The sequence below is a fragment of the Euprymna scolopes genome, chromosome 17 (assembly GCF_053919585.1).
Source record: "Euprymna scolopes isolate OS-2025 chromosome 17, ASM5391958v1, whole genome shotgun sequence".
In the NCBI taxonomy this organism is placed as follows: Eukaryota; Metazoa; Mollusca; class Cephalopoda; order Sepiida; family Sepiolidae; genus Euprymna; species Euprymna scolopes.
In genome coordinates, this window is record NC_136498.1 from 31,635,905 (window position 1) to 31,655,615 (window position 19,711).

The following is a 19,711-nucleotide window of genomic DNA, read 5'->3' on the forward strand; positions in this document are numbered from 1 at the left end:
CACAAAAAATCACTTGACGCTCTTGGTCGATCCTTGCAAGATTTGAATGTAATGTCAGACCATTTGGCGATGCAGTAATATTGCTTGCATGAGATTTCAGGCAAACGTTACCTGTAATTCCTCAATCAACATCAGAAGATGAAATAAATGCTTGCCTCAAATACTCTACTTTTGGGTGCGATGTGAAGACATTAAACTTAACTCAAAATATGCGTTTCTAGTTGCAGACGGCTCGATGCGCACAGACATTTTTCCATAACTTGTGGGAAATTGGGTACGGAAAAGTGCCGGCTGATCCCACTTAAGGGTGAAATTCTTTGATTCTTAACTTCTGTAATTTTATTACATCAAAAGAAGAGTTGGTTAAAAAGGTTTTTCTAGATATCCAAATTAATTATATGAATTCCACTTTACTGAGTGTACGAGCTTACCTGCAGCTCACTACAAAGACGTCGATGAACTTAACGCTATTATTCAACGTAAAATCCCAAGTGAGGTAGTCAAATAGAAATCCATCAACGCTGTTGCGGAAGCAGATAAAGTGGTTAATTATCCAACAGCTAGATTTGCCAGGGATGCCACCCCATGTACTGCAAACGAAAATTGACGTACTAATTATCATGTTGTGAAATAAAAACCAATCTAAACTTTGCAATGGCACATGGCTTGCAGTAAATTAATTAACAAACAATATCATAGAAACAACGATCTAAACAGGACCTTTCACATGTGAATATATGTTCATTCCATGCATTCCTATGATTCTACCAGATACACCATTACACTTTAGGAAAGTGTATTTTCCAATTTTATTGTAATTTGCAATAATCATCAACAAAGCCAGGGAACAATCTTTACAATTGTGTGGTTTACAATTATACACTGATTGTTTTTTCACATGGACAATTCATGTTACGTGTTCAAGAGTCACCAAACCAGAAAAATATTTATATCAGCTAAGAAAATGGAACAAAAAATGTGTACCCATACGAAATGGGAAATTAAACTATAAGAAACATGCATTTCCTCATGTTTAACTTTTTCTATTGCCTCAATTTGAGCCACAGCAACGCGTGGCAGGATATAGGTGCTATATATATATGTATATATATATATATATATATATATATATATATATATATATATATTTTAAATTTTTTTATTATTTTTCTTTATGTTTGTCCTAGGAAGCGTGGCCGTGGAAATCTTTTTACCCGAATACGATGTCCAGCATGTTAAAAATATACGATTTGTTGTAAAAATCTAATGGATAAACATCTGAAGAAGTTGGTGGTAACAGGATATTTTTATGGAAATATAAATCATAAACTTGCCACTCATTAATGAAACAGCTGTAATGGAAAAATTCAGGAAATAAACGAAGGTTATAAAAAAGGAAACATGAGTCTTTGAATTTTCAACAAAACTTTGCACTATATATATATATATATATATATATATATATATAATATTATTACATATATATATATATAATATTATTATAAAAGTTTTTTATCTAGAGAAAAATACTCGTTCACTGTGTGTATTAATGTCAAACTGCTAACGTTAATTTTGGGTTGTCAATTAACTTTCTTCCGTTTTTAAATATCATGTTGAAATCCTAGTAATATATCTTCCAAAATTAAGACTCAGTTCAAGTTTTTAAATATGAGTTTAACTTCTTTGCCACTATGTACATTAAAACACATTTTCTATATAACTGAGTTAGATTTCTCCCATATCTTTGACTCGTGTGACATTCATAGAAATTTTTTTAATATAAAATGCTGCTTTATATAGTGCGTGTTTAAATATTCGTCGATTGTATATTTATCAAACTGTCAGCTTTTTACTCTTTGATTACTAATAATATGAACCAGTAATTATAGCCAGTGCGTTCATACACCGTAACATACCACATTTAACATTTTTTTTAAAAAAAGGGGTTACCACATATCAAGGCTCGGCGGCCACTTGAGGATACGGGTTGAAGTACGTATAAAAGTCATTGGGACAGTTGCTTAGTAATAGTTTATAGCAATAATTGTGTCTAATTAGATTATTTACCAGGACGGTTTAATAAGAACCTTTTAACGTTGGATTTGAGTTAATGATATTGTAGTGAGCTGGAAAGCAGACCGGCGATACAGAGTTTACAGGCGAGCAGTTATAGGAAAAAAAAAACTTTGTTCGTAGAATCCATGTATAGGTTTAGGCACCAATAGAGAGTGGGAGGATTTATTGATAGTGATTTGGGCTAGACGATTGTTTTTTTGTGCATGAAGGATACTAATACTACAGGATAAATAGGTAAACATTTAAATGTAATTTTTCGTATTACACCGTATGTCAGTTCACTTTTTATTAATCACTACAGCCATCAATAATTACACGACTAATGAAAAAGGTTTTTGCAATAATAATTTAAGATTACAAATAATGTCCTAACATCTAAATTCTATTTTCCAACAAAGTTCTTATGATATATATATATAACAGAAATGTCACAACACGTTTTTGCTTCAAAGTAGAAGTCAATAAATATTATACAGTATATTTTTACTGGAACAGATACGTGCTTCGGTTTTTTTAGCATAATTTTGCTGCGTTGGAGGCCAAATAACAATTACTGTTGCATGAGTGCATTCGTCATTGGGGATAGTGGCAGTATTAGCCGGTGCAGCGGATACGATAGCAACTGCATCAAGAGTGTTTCAAATTGTATAAAACGTTTATATAAACATTCTGTCGGTTCCTAGTCATTATTAGAAATAAATTACTGCATCTATTTCTGGATCAGTGCAGAGGAGTATATTTTTCAAGACTAAAATCATGATATATACAGTGTTTGTTTGGCTTATGTTCCAAATCGTGGGCCAAGATGTGGTGATTATATTCACTTACATTTCTAATTATACGCCCTAATTATATATAGAAAAATAACATTAATTAGCCAAGTTTTTTTCTCTCATACAATACTTCCTTCCTGATAGTGTTGGTGTATCAGCACTGTTTATAACCTCTCAGATACAAATAAAACCCTTCCCTTTTACGTTTACGAGAAAATGTAGGTTGTTAAAAATAATACAAGTGTATAAATCTTCTTTGTTATTAATGGATTTAATATTTTTTACTTTGTTTGCTCTAAGCATGGAATATTGCCATTGGAGCATAATGGAATACTGTGATAATGCCAACATTTATAGAATGCAACCCGAGTAAAGAGCTGGACAGCAAAAATGTTGTTTATAATATCATTAAATTACTGAATGTTATTACGATCGAGGGCAAACATGGAACAGGTAAGGAATTCCAAAGCCGAGCCATCCGAAGAAAGGAATTATGGCACTGGGAAATTTTCTAGCATCTAGCTTCTTTACAATGCAGGTTTGTGATTATTTACGTTTAGAACATGTAAAGGTAAAGAACACAATCACTAATACCTATAGATATTTAAAGATTCGATTAGATAAATTATATAGTGTTCGGAGATAGAAGCAAGATGTTTATGGTTATTTTAATAGCGCAGGCCATCACCTAGGTTCAGTACAAGGTAGTCATTAATGGTATGTTAAAATATGTACCCTAATTGACGACACCATTATATTCAGAAATCCAAAAACATCTTCTGTATCGGTATATCTAGACCAAGTGAGAGTCTGTCACATAAAAGGAAACGATCAAAATGTCTGAATTTTTGCTAACGAAGACATTCGAAGACTAAAAATTGGAATTTAAATAATGACTACTTGACTTAAAAATCTGCACCGTATTTGGTTTTTAAATCCTTTTCAAATTTAAACAATACAATAGTCAACTTTAGATTATAATAATACGAGAGTCGTTCCAAAAGTAAAGCCTATGTTTTAACTCAAAAAAGTTGAAAGATTGCAATATGGGAGTTGTACCACTAAAACGAGCGGCATTCAGTGCTCTGCAATGTATCTATCTACATAGTCTGCACAATTTCAATTCACTTTTGCCAGGAATTCAATGACGCATCTCTGCTTCTGACGCAAATTCATGACAGGAAGTGCATTCTTTGAGTCTCACACCGTAAATATTTGCAACAGAGAGATACAGCTTTGAAGCCATGAATGCATAACAATGCAGTTTACAATTCCTTCTGATGCATTCAGGAGTATAATATATAGGAGACATTATTTCAGAACATCCCTCGTATTATTTTCCTTGTAAAAGTATGGCTTAATATAGAAAATTAAAATACTCAGTGTTAATGTAAGGTTCTAACGAAGCGAAAAATATCCGACAGACATAAACATTTTTCAATATATAAATCACTTTCCTTAATGTAATGTTAAAATATTTCTAGTTTTTCTGTTGTTTTAAGAGAAAACTATCCAATCTTACTGTCTGAGGGTTTGGATAAATGATATGAATAAAAAGAAAGGAATGGACTAGAAATACCACATCTACATCGATTGAGTAGACATAGTGACATAATTTAATTGTGACAGAGCCTCGAAGCTGTCTCCTCTTCAATTATTTCATAGTCCATTTGCGCACGTTTCAAAGCAGGCAATTACATAGACAATTGTGGACAAACAATAGAGGTTATTGATTTTCTTTTGTTTCTGCTCAATATTTCCATCATTGTTTTTCAGCATTAGCACATGTGCATAGATGTGTGAAAACATAAAGTAGGCGGATAGAAATTCTCGGAAGTTAACACGGATTCAATTGTTTCAATTAACGCTGAAATAAAGTATTAAACTTATAACTACATCAGTCAAGTTGTATTCATTGCATTATTAAGCATACTTTTCTAACATTGGATATTAGTTTAACAACATTTCAGTTGGTGTATCGGACTTGGAAACTTGGTCAAGACTAAAATTAAGATTTCGTTTGGCTGTTTTACGGCACATCAACTCTTCCATGTGGTTCAATACTGAATCTATTTATTTTGGAAAAAAAAAGTTTTTATGTTTCAAATTCTATATATTTGCACATATTTATTATTAGTGTGTGGTTCGGTTAAGTTATCTAATTCAAAATTCAGTTATCTAATTCAAAATTCAGTTAGCTAATTCAAAATTCAGTTAGCCAATTCAAAATTCAGTTAGCTAATTCAAAATTCAGTTATCTAATTCAAAATTCAGTTAGTTAATTCAAAATTCAGTTATCTAATTCAAAATTCAGTTAGCTAATTCAAAATTCAGTTAACTAATTCAAAATTCAGTTAGCTAATTCAAAATTCAGTTAGCTAATTCAAAATTCAGTTGTCTTGCTAAAATCTTTATGCTCTAATTACTTTATATCTTCAAATATTTAGTCATAGCGTTTCTTTTTATGTTGTTTTGCAGAGGAAATCCTTTTGTGCTTGATGGCTTTACAAAACATGATTAAGTTTTACAAAGGGAAAGGTAGAAAACTATACTAACAATATGATTTCTGGCAGTCCCTAGTAATTATAAGTAATAAATAACTACATCTATTTCTGAATCCGGGCGGAGGAGTATATTTTTAAGACCACGATTTCATGATATATACAGTATTTTACTTGACTTATTTTCCGAATCTCGAGCTACGATATAGTCATAATATTCAATTACTTCTCTAATCAAACACCCATAATTATAGAAAGATGACATTTATAGCAAGTTTCTTTTTATTATACAAGAGTACCTTCCTTCCAGTGTTGGTGTATCAGCACGGTTTATAATCCCTCAAATGCAATCAAAAACAGTTTCTCTTACGTTTACGAGAAATGTACATTGTTAGAAAATAATACAAGGTTATTAATGGATAAAATATTTTTTACATTTATTTTCCCTAAGCATGATACTTTAGTTCATGTCAGGTCAGGAAGCCAATATCTTCTAACAGTCTGATATGTTAACAGCAATGTAGGATAAAGACAGCTTACTAATTGGTTTCATGAAATAATTCAGTGATTATGAGATCGCTTCACCAGAACGAAAATCACCGTAAATATTTTACTCGGTAATTCCGCGCGCAACTATATGGAGCTGAACATTCATTCCATCGGCCAGACATTCATTCAACTCACCGTTCTTAATAATTTTTTTTTGTGCTAATGCACTTAGTGATTCGCGCTATTATTTAAATCGTATTTTCAAGTTTAAAATTTTATATGTATTTTTATTCAAATTAAAGTTAAAGTACAGAATAGGTACAAAACACCCTCCCCATGTTAAGAATGGCTTTTTAAATAATAACGTTATTATTTCAACACGGATCAATAAGTGCATGAGTGCCGTTTTATAATAGTGTTTATTTTTATGGGGAGTTACCCTTTCACTTATGATGGACTCTTTCTGAATATTTGAAATGAAAATTGGTTATTGAAATTATTTGGATTTATCGGACAACTGTTCTTATATTACTTGTGAGAATGGTTGAAAATAAACGCTTCTAAAATGCAGGTGGTTAAACGAACGTCTGGCTTTCTAGGTTAAACATTACGCCATAGAGAAATGAAATCACACAGAGCCAGTTAAGCTTTACGATTTCTGTGTATTTGATGTTTGGGACCCCCCCCCATAAAAAGGGAAGTGTCAAAGTGAATAGCAATTGTCTGATATGATGAAGCCCCCCTCCCCGCATTGATCAAAGCTGATTGCTTTCTGGACGGCCCTGGCATGAAAGCCAAGGAACTGACGTTATTTGCTTCCCCACTAAGCAAATTAGGCACAAGGTCATTTTTTAATGTGGAGAAAGGGAGAAGGGGTGACCACCTCCTCCGAGGGGGGACTGAATAATGACAATTAGTATGAAGGGTTTCCCCTACATTGACTAAAACTGATTGCTACAAGAGCAATGGTCTGATATGTGATGTAACCGCCGACCTTCTTCAGGTGTATCTTGTCGAACTAGGAAATGTTTCTGTCGACCTGTAAAATTTGGATGTAATTTCGAGCGGAATCCTTTATTTACTTCACGGGGTAGCATGCTCTTGGTCCTCTCAACCATGACTGGATAGAGGTCCTAAGTAATTTAGTAATTTAATAATTCGCGGTTGTATTTCTTTTCGGTCGGCCAAACTAAGAGTTGAACTATTAATTTTCAGGAGACTATCACTTTTTACAATTGATTTTAACTCGAACCACTGCGCCACGTGTCCTTGCGGACAATTCTGTTACGAATTTTAGGACCCTTTAACCCAATTTTTTTCTTTTTGTAAACATCACTATTCATTACTAATTATTACTATATATTAACGTATATATATATATATATATATATATATATATTACCGTTTTATCTGTTTAGTTACACATGTTTCGGTTGCCGGACTATATCTTTGATCCCGCAGCCTCGTCAGACCTTACGGAAATGACTATTATTATTTGGAAGAACGATTTTAAAGGAAATATGAGAAGAAGAAAAAAATGTGTATGTGTATATGTATTTGTATGACTGGGTGGACGTATGTATGCAGGTATATCTATATCTGGATATATATGCGTGTATGTGTTTGTATTTATATATGTATCTATATTTGCAATACGCTCGACACTGAAAATAAGGTTAGGCATGACCATTGCCCAAATCACCACATTAGGCGCCCACCTCCTATATATATGAACTTAAGGGAACTACAAAAACCCCTGAACTTAACCACCACCTTCATAATCTTTAACCTTTTAAACCTTCAGGCCCTCTGTATCGGTCCAACCACATTTAAACCACTAGACATCCTACTAGCCATATAACTATAAATATAGCAAAACCTAATTCTGAATATCCTAGTCTTACTATTAACTCTTCCTACTTACATTTATATCCCCGATACCTATAAATTTAACCAATACATACACAAAAACTACTAAAGGAAATAAAAATTGATCCCTAAACACATTTATACCTTCACCGCATTTAATTTACTATCATCATTCTTCCTCCCCTTCCTCCTATTATCTCTATCATTTATACTTTTTAATTTATTCTATTTCTATTTTGACCCTGTCGGTGGGGCATTAGAATACGCCGACTGCCCTCCCTGCAGAGAGTACGCGTCCCTCAATGGGGGTCCTGGATATGACCTTAAACTATATCCAGTCATGAGGCCCCAGCTTGTGGGCTTTGTAGAGTGTGGAGCAACCCTTTAATTACCATTGCTCCCAGGTCCACTCTGACCCGGAGTGGTAGTACCTGTTTGGGTCCCAACTATGGGTTAAATAGAAACCGACGTGAAAACAACAAATGTTTTCTATTAAAAATTTTTTTTCTTTCGAATCTTTGGATTCGGCATTAAATAACCCGAAAAGGGTTGATATGTCATAAAACAAAAGCAACCAACCAACCGACTATTTCTATTTTTATCTTTATCTTTATTTGTATTTAGATCCCTAAGAATTTTTTACAAGCCAATATAAATTAATCCTTACCTAATGAGCAAGGCAAATCCATACAGACCCCGAAATAGTAAACCAGCAACATGTATTGGAACATATTTTATCATGCGTCTACCTAACCTCCAATTATTTACTATACCCATTTATTTATCCTAACTTTACATTATGTACTTAGTATAAATATACCCATGTCTGTGTATATATGTATATGCCTGTATATGTATGTATATATTTATGGATATGTATGTTTATATATATGCGTATGCGTGAATGTGAGTACATGTGTGTGTATGTATGCATGTATATGTATATTAATATTTTACTGGAGATCTGTATCTCTACATATATGTATGTATGTGTATGTGTGTGTATATATATGTATATGTATATATATGTGTGTATGTATATGTGTATATGGGTGTGTGTGCATATATATACATGTATGTTTGCACGCACATTATGTATATATACGTATGTGCGTATGTGGTTGTGTGCATGTGTATGTATATGTATATATATATATATATATATATATGTGTGTGTGTGTGTGTGTGTGTATGCGTATATGCGCGTGTATTGGCATATATACTCACTCTTAACTGACTAAAAACCCTCCAACGTAATAGATGTACCGAGACTTTAGGTCCGCCAACAATCTCTGTAAACAAGTAATAAAGAATGCGAGGAAGTTGTATGCTCTGTCCGTCAAGTCCAAAGCAGCTGGGCAGCGGCTTGGGTCCCATCAGTTTTGGCAAATAGCAAACAGAATCATGAACAGAAGTGTGTGCTCTATTCCAACTATCATCAATGGACCTGAGGTAATCTGGTCAGCATCAGACAAAGCCAAACACTTTTGGAAGATCTTGACAGCTAATTCTACAGTTTGCGACCAACACCGCCAACCCCAAATATTTCCTCATGTATCTGAAGACACACTATGTGACATACAAATATCTGTACGTGATGTTGCCAAGCTAATCATAACCTTGATTCCAGTAAACAACTGGCTCTGACGGCATTCCAATTATAGTGCTCCAAAAGCTTCAACCAGAACTAATGCCCATACTTACAGAGTTATTTAAGAGTTGTCTTTAGGAGAAATGGGAAAATCTCATCAGTATGTCCTGTATTTAAGATGATTGCTTATCTTACTCTCAGTACGGACCAATAAGTCTCCTGTGCATCATTGCTGCCGGAATCTGTGCTAAATAGACAAGTAGTCAATCATGTCACATTAACCTACTTAGTGACGTGCCATATGGTTTCCGTTCTTCTAGATCTATAGCAGACGTGTTTACAGTTATATCTCAGAGGATTAGCGAATGTCTCGACCGAGGCTTCCTCTCTAGGGCAATTGCTCTTGACATATCAAAGGCCTTTGATAAGGTATGGCATAAAGGTCTACTTGACAAGATCTCCGGCTATGGTATAGATGGAAATGTCCTCTCAATTTTCTTTTTTTTTATTATTAAATCATTTCTCTCTTATAGGTTTGTAAGAGTAGTGGTTGATGAGCAGAAATCAGAAGCTCTCATTATTAATGCTGGAGTCCCTCAGGGGTCCATCCCGAGCCCAACCCTCTTCCTGATCTACATAAATTATCTTCCAAATCACATCCTTACATCATTCGTAGACATTTATGATGACGACGCTACAATCGATGGTAGCACATCAAAAACCGTAAACGACTGTAAAGTTCTCTCTGGTTATCTCTCTTCTGATCTTGAGCATATGGTACAATGAGGAAAGCGGTGGCTGGTTACTTTTAATCCATCCAAAACCAAGCTTCTCTCTCTACACCATGTACGCTCCGATGCTAATCTGGCATCGGTTAAAATGAATGGCTCTCGTCGTGGGGAGACTCATTGTTTTGACAAGCTTCTGGGCTTGACCTTTACTCCTGACGTGAAATAGAACACGTATATCAAATCCATTACCAAGGTCACTGGAAAAATGGTGGGATCCTTCTACCCCTCCAGTAGATATCTCACTCCTGATGCAATTCCCTACCTATATAAAAGCCAGATACGGCCAACGATAGAGTACTGTTGCCACATCTGGGCAGGTGCTGCTAGATGCAGCTTACCCTTCCTGTACAGAGTTAAAAATAGACTTTGTAGTTTCGTGGGGGATGGCCTTTTCTCTTCCTTGCACGCTCTTTCACACAGAAGTGACATTACGAACCTGTCTCCGCTTTATAGTTATTTTCATGGCAAGTGCCCGTCTGAGCTCCAATCTATTGTTTCTCCCCAAACTTTCACGAAAAACACTCGTCTAGCCAAAACCACTATCAATAATTTCCCACACTGTGCATAAACCTAAATGTAGTTTCCATGAACAAAGCTTCTTTCTTTTAACTGCACGCTTGTTGTGCTCTCTTCCGGTTGCCTGCTTTCCAGCTTTCTTGATGAACTGTCCCCCTAAATATTCCAATTTACAAAATTTCAACTACTCATTTTTACTACGCTATAATCACATTAACTAATGTATACTCATTAGCCCTTATCCTGGAGTGGCAACGGGCCTTGATAAGTAGTGAATCTTGTGTAAAAAAAAGCAACCACAACTATACGTCCTCTTTAATATCCTGAAGGACGGTATTCTATTAAGACTCGCCTGAGGTTCAGCATGCCATCCATTGAGCTGATTCCTGGTAGATATAATCACTCCAATAATTGGTAAATCATCATACGTCAAAAATTCAGCTCACTTCGTGGAAATAATAAGAAAATGCTCCCATTTATTCTAACCAAATGTGAGTCTAGACGCAGTGAGTCTGTTCACGAAAGTATCCACTGATGAGACTTTGACAGTAGTACGGGATAAGCTGACTTCTGATGCCTTACTGAAGGAACGCACTTGCATCCCAATCGACAATTTAATGGAGATATTGCCCTTCTGTGTAGAAACTACACACTTCTTCAGGAAGAAGGTCTCGCGATGGGATCATATTGTCTCCAGTACTGGCCAATACATAATTGGTATACTTTAGGGAAATGCATTAAGTGTAATACAACTAAAGCCAACAATGTGGTTGCGATATGTAGATGAAACATTTATACACTGCCCCCATCCTCCATCAAAAAGATGTTCTAACATTACTATACCATACGAATAAAAATAAGCATAACAACAAATTATCGTTCCTAGATGTGCTGGTAACCTGCGCTGGTCAGGGGCCTGTGTCATCTGTATACCAAAAGGCAACTTTCACTGGATAGTACCTAAACTTCAACACCCACTATCCTTACAATGTAAAGAAAGGAATCTTCTTTTACATAAAACACCGAGCAAAAGTAATATATAGTTACAGTAGTGCATATCAAGAGGAGATTGACAGTTTAAGAGAAACGCTCTATCGAAGCAACTATCCAGAGAGCATGACATCAGCTCCAAGAAATCTGGACCAGACACCAAAAGACACAACTCCGAAACTCACCACAGTTTGTATACCATACATGAAGGACTTGTCTTAAATACTTGAACGATTTTGTAATTCATATGACATAGGACAGTGTTCAGGAGTGATTCAATGCTCCAGAATCAGATTGTGAGAGTCAAGCCCTCTACAGAAAAACATGACTAATAACTATGTATATGAAATCCCATGTAAATATGGAAAACTATACAAAGGTAAAACGTGTAGTCCACTAACATCACGGTTAGAAGAACATCGAAAAGCTCTAGTACGTGGAGAGATTGAAAAATCAGGAATAGCTGACAACATCTGAAAGGAAAAGGGAAACCATCTACCATTATGGGACTAAGTAAAAATCATAGACAGAGAAGAACAGTGGGGAGTAAGACGACTTAACGGAGCCACACATGTGCAAGAGAATAACCAATTATTAAGTCTAGTATAGAATTTTATACGATATGGGAACCATTAATTATAAACAATAGATAATATATACAAGTAATAAGTATACAAATATTAATATATATCTAGATAGATATACGTTAATATATAGTAATAATTAGTAATAAATGGTGGTATTTACAAAGAAATAGAAAATAGGTTTAATGCTCCTAAAATTCGGACCAGAATTGTCCGCAATGACGCGTGGCCCAGTGGTTAAAATCAATTGTAAAAAGTGATATTTTCCTGAATGTTGAAAAAAAAACCAACTGCGAATTACTAAGGACCTCTATCTAGTCATGGCTGTATGAACAAGACCATGCTATCACCGTGAAGTACATAAACTGTTCTGCTCGTCCAAATTCCCGAGTTCGACAGAAACATTCCCGAGTTCGATAAGATATAAGATCGGAGATTAGATCGATCGAAACGTTGTGAAAATCACATATAAGCTGAGAACAGTAGTTAGATGAATCCAAATAATACGAATGAACTCTTCTAATCATTATATATATAAAAAAAGAGTTTAATATTCTCGTGGAGAATTATCGCTAATAACGCGTGACTACAGATATACGTTACAGTTGATAAGTACGGACAATTTTACTTTGTATTCATCTATTGTATTCATCTCTTGTATTCATCTCTTGTACAAAATATTCTTTTTACCTAAACATGACCATTTCCTAGGCTTACAAAGTTTAGGGATTCAATCAACCCCCATTTGTAAATTTTCTTTACGCAGGCAAACAAACACGTAGCAGATGATTACTGATATGATTCGCAATCTTTAAGATGAGGCTTTAAAATTTGTATTATTCAGTTCTCATCTTTGTTGTAATTCTCATAACGTTTCAGCCAGTGAAAATACCAACAGTTTTACGTTCTGTCGAACTTGAGTACTTTATTGTCTGTATTTTTGAGATGAGGTGTTTTCATTGATTGAGATTGTCGGACTGACTTCCTTATCTTGGTTGTTATAGTCACAACGTTTCGGCCGTTTTGCCCTCTGGCTTTCATCAGGTGTTTTGTATCGAACTGGGGAACCGTTTGTTAGGAGTTTCGAACTCAACCCTTTATTATTATTATCATTGAGTACTTTATGTTTTTAAAGTATTGGTATGCTGATTGTTAATTTGTATTATCTGAATTATTCGACGTACTGTTCTTATCTAAAGCGTTATTGCTACTGTTCGGCTAATCTCTGGCCTTCTTCAGGTGTATATTGTAGAACTCCGGAATATTTCTGTTGATCTCGGGAATCTGCACGGGATTTCGAACGGAACCCTTTATTTAATACCCGGGGTAACATGGATCCATGGCGCAACGGGTAAACTACTTAATGAAATTCAGTGTCGAACTTCGCTGTTTTATAGGTTGAAAATTCACTCTTCAGTAAAGGAATACTAAAATGTAACTGCGAATTACTTAAGATTTCTATTCAATCATAACTGACTGAATGAGAGCATGCTACCCCGTGGATTTAATAAGGGAGTGAAACACTGTACAGATTCCCGAGTTAATGTCAATGTCAATGCAAGAAACACTCCCTAGGTGTATTTAGATAGATAGATATTAGTATAGATATGTACATGTTCCTATGCTAAACAGTTTCCATCTTAAACTAGCTGAACCTGTTGAAATTCCACAACGGACTCTTCTCTATCTATCTTCTTCTTCTATTCTATCTATCTATTCTATCTTCTTCTATCTTCTTCTATCTATCTATCTATCTTCTTCTATCTTCTATCTATCTATCTTCTATATAAATAAAATGAACTCATTTTTTCCCCTTCGACTTTGACGTTTATAGGACTGCACCTGTATACATTTGGTGCAGCCGTATCATACACAAACTGAATCACGACATCTGCCGTATGTTATAGGGTTATTACATATCAAGGATCTCGCTGATCACAGTTTCCTATATTCTGTCTGGTGAGAGTCCACTGTAAAAATCGGTTACATTTAATGGAAGTAGTAAAGTAAACTCTCTCTAACAAATTCATCCTACCACCGTCACTCACTTACACCGTACCAGAACGTTCACAGGAGACATTTAAAACCGATCACCGGTAAGAATTTATCTAAAAACTGGACTGGACTTACACTGAAACGAACCACGCTTACTTGCCATTGTTTAGCATAAAACATAAACACAATTTATAAAGCATTTCTTATAATAAAATTAGATTCAAACAGAACACAATCCTTTACCTGGAATTGAATTCACAATTACATTACTTCGATTTCGTTATAACCCGCGTGGTTAAAGTTTAATGAAAACCTGAATTGACATTTACGTGAAACGCACCAAACTTACTTACTTACTTACACAAATACAAATTCCGTTTCGCTCTTTCCTTACGTGCTTTTTTGCTTTCTTTCTTTCTTTCTTTCTTACCTTTCGTTGTCTTTTTGCTTTATGGGTGATGGTGGTGGGGGTACTTCCCTATCTTTATCTTTCCTTTCGGTCTTTCCTTCTTTCTTTCTTTTCTCTCCATTTTCTGCTCTTTCCATTGTTAAAACGAAACGAAACAACCGGATATTCCAGGTTTTACTTACACTCTATCACTCTACGACTGTTACTTGTGTATCCAACTCTATTTGTGCCAGTAAAAAAAAAGTAGCATTTATTGCTTTTGGTAATAATTATTAATTGCTTATTTGTTTTGTTTTTCACCCTTTTTTTAGACTAACCATTCTTTAATCTCATTATAAAATCGATTTTTCCAACTACATTTTAGGTGGGGGGGGAGCCATTACAACCTCCGAAGGGGGTTTGTATTACTTTACACATAGATTCGAAAAAGTTGTCAAAAAAAAAAATACATAACAAATAAATGTTCTCAAAGCCCAGATCAGTTACTTTTCTGCCAAACTGGATATCATTTTCGTGTTTTTATTCAATGTAACAATATTGGGCTCGAAAACCATACAGTGTTTACCGATGTATTCGAAAATTCAGGAAGGCGTCTCACACCCTCTTTAACACCGTAAGTATAGAAAAAGGTGTTATAAATAAAAAAAATATACAAAATACTATTAAAAACACGCCGAATATATTTAACAGTATTTCATTAAGTTTTTTATTTATAACATCTTTTCCCAATTCAATGTAACATGTTTATTCAGCTCGAAAACCATACAGTGTTTACCGATGTATTGGAACATTCAAGATGGCGTCTGATTCTCTCTTTAACACGTAAGTGTGGGAAAAGATGTTATAAATATTGTATAGTTTTTTATTTATAACACCTTCTTCCATACTTACGGTGTTAATAAGGGTGTGAGACGGAGACGCCATCTTGAAATTTCGAATACATCGGTAAACACTGTATGGTTTTCGAGCTGAATAAATATGTTACATTGAATAAAAACACGAACAATATATCTATCCATTTTGGCAGAAAAGTAACTTATCTTGGCTTTGATAACATTTATTTGTTATATATTTGTTTTTTGTTTTTTTTTCACAACTTTTTCGAATCTATGTGTACAGTAATACAAACACCCATTTTGTGTTTTATATAGATAAAGTACAATTGTTGAATGTTACTGTTTTGATTATATTCGTTGGGGGGACAATTAAATAATTAAGAAAGATTAAAATGAAGCGAAATTTAAGTTTCCGTTACATTTTTACAACAACCGTAAAACAGTGCATACTCAGCAAGTTTTATCGTATTTTATTTATTTTTTTGCATAATTAATGATGGAAGTATTTTTCTGTTTATTTTCTTAACATCTGTTAAAAAAAAATAAATAATTTGTACATTCTCTGGAAAAAAAGAATCAAACTTTTCTCTACTTTCACATGTGTTCCATTTTAACAAACTGAGCCACAGCAACGCGTGGCCGGGTACAGCTAGTTCATCTTCTATCTATCTTCTTCTATCTATCTATCTATCTTCTATCTATCTTCTATATAAATAAAATGAACTCATTTTTTCCCCTTCGACTTTGACGTTTATAGGACTGCACCTGTATACATTTGGTGCAGCCGTATCATACACAAACTGAATCACGACATCTGCCGTATGTTATAGGGTTATTACATATCAAGGATCTCGCTGATCACAGTTTCCTATATTCTGTCTGGTGAGAGTCCACTGTAAAAATCGGTTACATTTAATGGAAGTAGTAAAGTAAACTCTCTCTAACAAATTCATCCTACCACCGTCACTCACTTACACCGTACCAGAACGTTCACAGGAGACATTTAAAACCGATCACCGGTAAGAATTTATCTAAAAACTGGACTGGACTTACACTGAAACGAACCACGCTTACTTGCCATTGTTTAGCATAAAACATAAACACAATTTATAAAGCATTTCTTATAATAAAATTAGATTCAAACAGAACACAATCCTTTACCTGGAATTGAATTCACAATTACATTACTTCGATTTCGTTATAACCCGCGTGGTTAAAGTTTAATGAAAACCTGAATTGACATTTACGTGAAACGCACCAAACTTACTTACTTACTTACACAAATACAAATTCCGTTTCGCTCTTTCCTTACGTGCTTTTTTGCTTTCTTTCTTTCTTTCTTTCTTTCTTACCTTTCGTTGTCTTTTTGCTTTATGGGTGATGGTGGTGGGGGTACTTCCCTATCTTTATCTTTCCTTTCGGTCTTTCCTTCTTTCTTTCTTTTCTCTCCATTTTCTGCTCTTTCCATTGTTAAAACGAAACGAAACAACCGGATATTCCAGGTTTTACTTACACTCTATCACTCTACGACTGTTACTTGTGTATCCAACTCTATTTGTGCCAGTAAAAAAAAAGTAGCATTTATTGCTTTTGGTAATAATTATTAATTGCTTATTTGTTTTGTTTTTCACCCTTTTTTTAGACTAACCATTCTTTAATCTCATTATAAAATCGATTTTTCCAACTACATTTTAGGTGGGGGGGGAGCCATTACAACCTCCGAAGGGGGTTTGTATTACTTTACACATAGATTCGAAAAAGTTGTCAAAAAAAAAATACATAACAAATAAATGTTCTCAAAGCCCAGATCAGTTACTTTTCTGCCAAACTGGATATCATTTTCGTGTTTTTATTCAATGTAACAATATTGGGCTCGAAAACCATACAGTGTTTACCGATGTATTCGAAAATTCAGGAAGGCGTCTCACACCCTCTTTAACACCGTAAGTATAGAAAAAGGTGTTATAAATAAAAAAAATATACAAAATACTATTAAAAACACGCCGAATATATTTAACAGTATTTCATTAAGTTTTTTATTTATAACATCTTTTCCCAATTCAATGTAACATGTTTATTCAGCTCGAAAACCATACAGTGTTTACCGATGTATTGGAACATTCAAGATGGCGTCTGATTCTCTCTTTAACACGTAAGTGTGGGAAAAGATGTTATAAATATTGTATAGTTTTTTATTTATAACACCTTCTTCCATACTTACGGTGTTAATAAGGGTGTGAGACGGAGACGCCATCTTGAAATTTCGAATACATCGGTAAACACTGTATGGTTTTCGAGCTGAATAAATATGTTACATTGAATAAAAACACGAACAATATATCTATCCATTTTGGCAGAAAAGTAACTTATCTTGGCTTTGATAACATTTATTTGTTATATATTTGTTTTTTGTTTTTTTTTCACAACTTTTTCGAATCTATGTGTACAGTAATACAAACACCCATTTTGTGTTTTATATAGATAAAGTACAATTGTTGAATGTTACTGTTTTGATTATATTCGTTGGGGGGACAATTAAATAATTAAGAAAGATTAAAATGAAGCGAAATTTAAGTTTCCGTTACATTTTTACAACAACCGTAAAACAGTGCATACTCAGCAAGTTTTATCGTATTTTATTTATTTTTTTGCATAATTAATGATGGAAGTATTTTTCTGTTTATTTTCTTAACATCTGTTAAAAAAAAATAAATAATTTGTACATTCTCTGGAAAAAAAGAATCAAACTTTTCTCTACTTTCACATGTGTTCCATTTTAACAAACTGAGCCACAGCAACGCGTGGCCGGGTACAGCTAGTTCATCTTCTATCTATCTTCTTCTATCTATCTATCTATCTTCTATCTATCTTCTATCTATATAAATAAAATGAACTCATTTTTTCCCCTTCGACTTTGACGTTTATAGGACTGCACCTGTATACATTTGGTGCAGCCGTATCATACACAAACTGAATCACGACATCTGCCGTATGTTATAGGGTTATTACATATCAAGGATCTCGCTGATCACAGTTTCCTATATTCTGTCTGGTGAGAGTCCACTGTAAAAATCGGTTACATTTAATGGAAGTAGTAAAGTAAACTCTCTCTAACAAATTCATCCTACCACCGTCACTCACTTACACCGTACCAGAACGTTCACAGGAGACATTTAAAACCGATCACCGGTAAGAATTTATCTAAAAACTGGACTGGACTTACACTGAAACGAACCACGCTTACTTGCCATTGTTTAGCATAAAACATAAACACAATTTATAAAGCATTTCTTATAATAAAATTAGATTCAAACAGAACACAATCCTTTACCTGGAATTGAATTCACAATTACATTACTTCGATTTCGTTATAACCCGCGTGGTTAAAGTTTAATGAAAACCTGAATTGACATTTACGTGAAACGCACCAAACTTACTTACTTACTTACTTACACAAATACAAATTCCGTTTCGCTCTTTCCTTACGTGCTTTTTTGCTTTCTTTCTTTCTTTCTTTCTTACCTTTCGTTGTCTTTTTGCTTTATGGGTGATGGTGGTGGGGGTACTTCCCTATCTTTATCTTTCCTTTCGGTCTTTCCTTCTTTCTTTCTTTTCTCTCCATTTTCTGCTCTTTCCATTGTTAAAACGAAACGAAACAACCGGATATTCCAGGTTTTACTTACACTCTATCACTCTACGACTGTTACTTGTGTATCCAACTCTATTTGTGCCAGTAAAAAAAAAGTAGCATTTATTGCTTTTGGTAATAATTATTAATTGCTTATTTGTTTTGTTTTTCACCCTTTTTTTAGACTAACCATTCTTTAATCTCATTATAAAATCGATTTTTCCAACTACATTTTAGGTGGGGGGGGGAGCCATTACAACCTCCGAAGGGGGTTTGTATTACTTTACACATAGATTCGAAAAAGTTGTCAAAAAAAAAAATACATAACAAATAAATGTTCTCAAAGCCCAGATCAGTTACTTTTCTGCCAAACTGGATATCATTTTCGTGTTTTTATTCAATGTAACAATATTGGGCTCGAAAACCATACAGTGTTTACCGATGTATTCGAAAATTCAGGAAGGCGTCTCACACCCTCTTTAACACCGTAAGTATAGAAAAAGGTGTTATAAATAAAAAAAATATACAAAATACTATTAAAAACACGCCGAATATATTTAACTGTATTTCATTAAGTTTTTTATTTATAACATCTTTTCCCAATTCAATGTAACATGTTTATTCAGCTCGAAAACCATACAGTGTTTACCGATGTATTGGAAC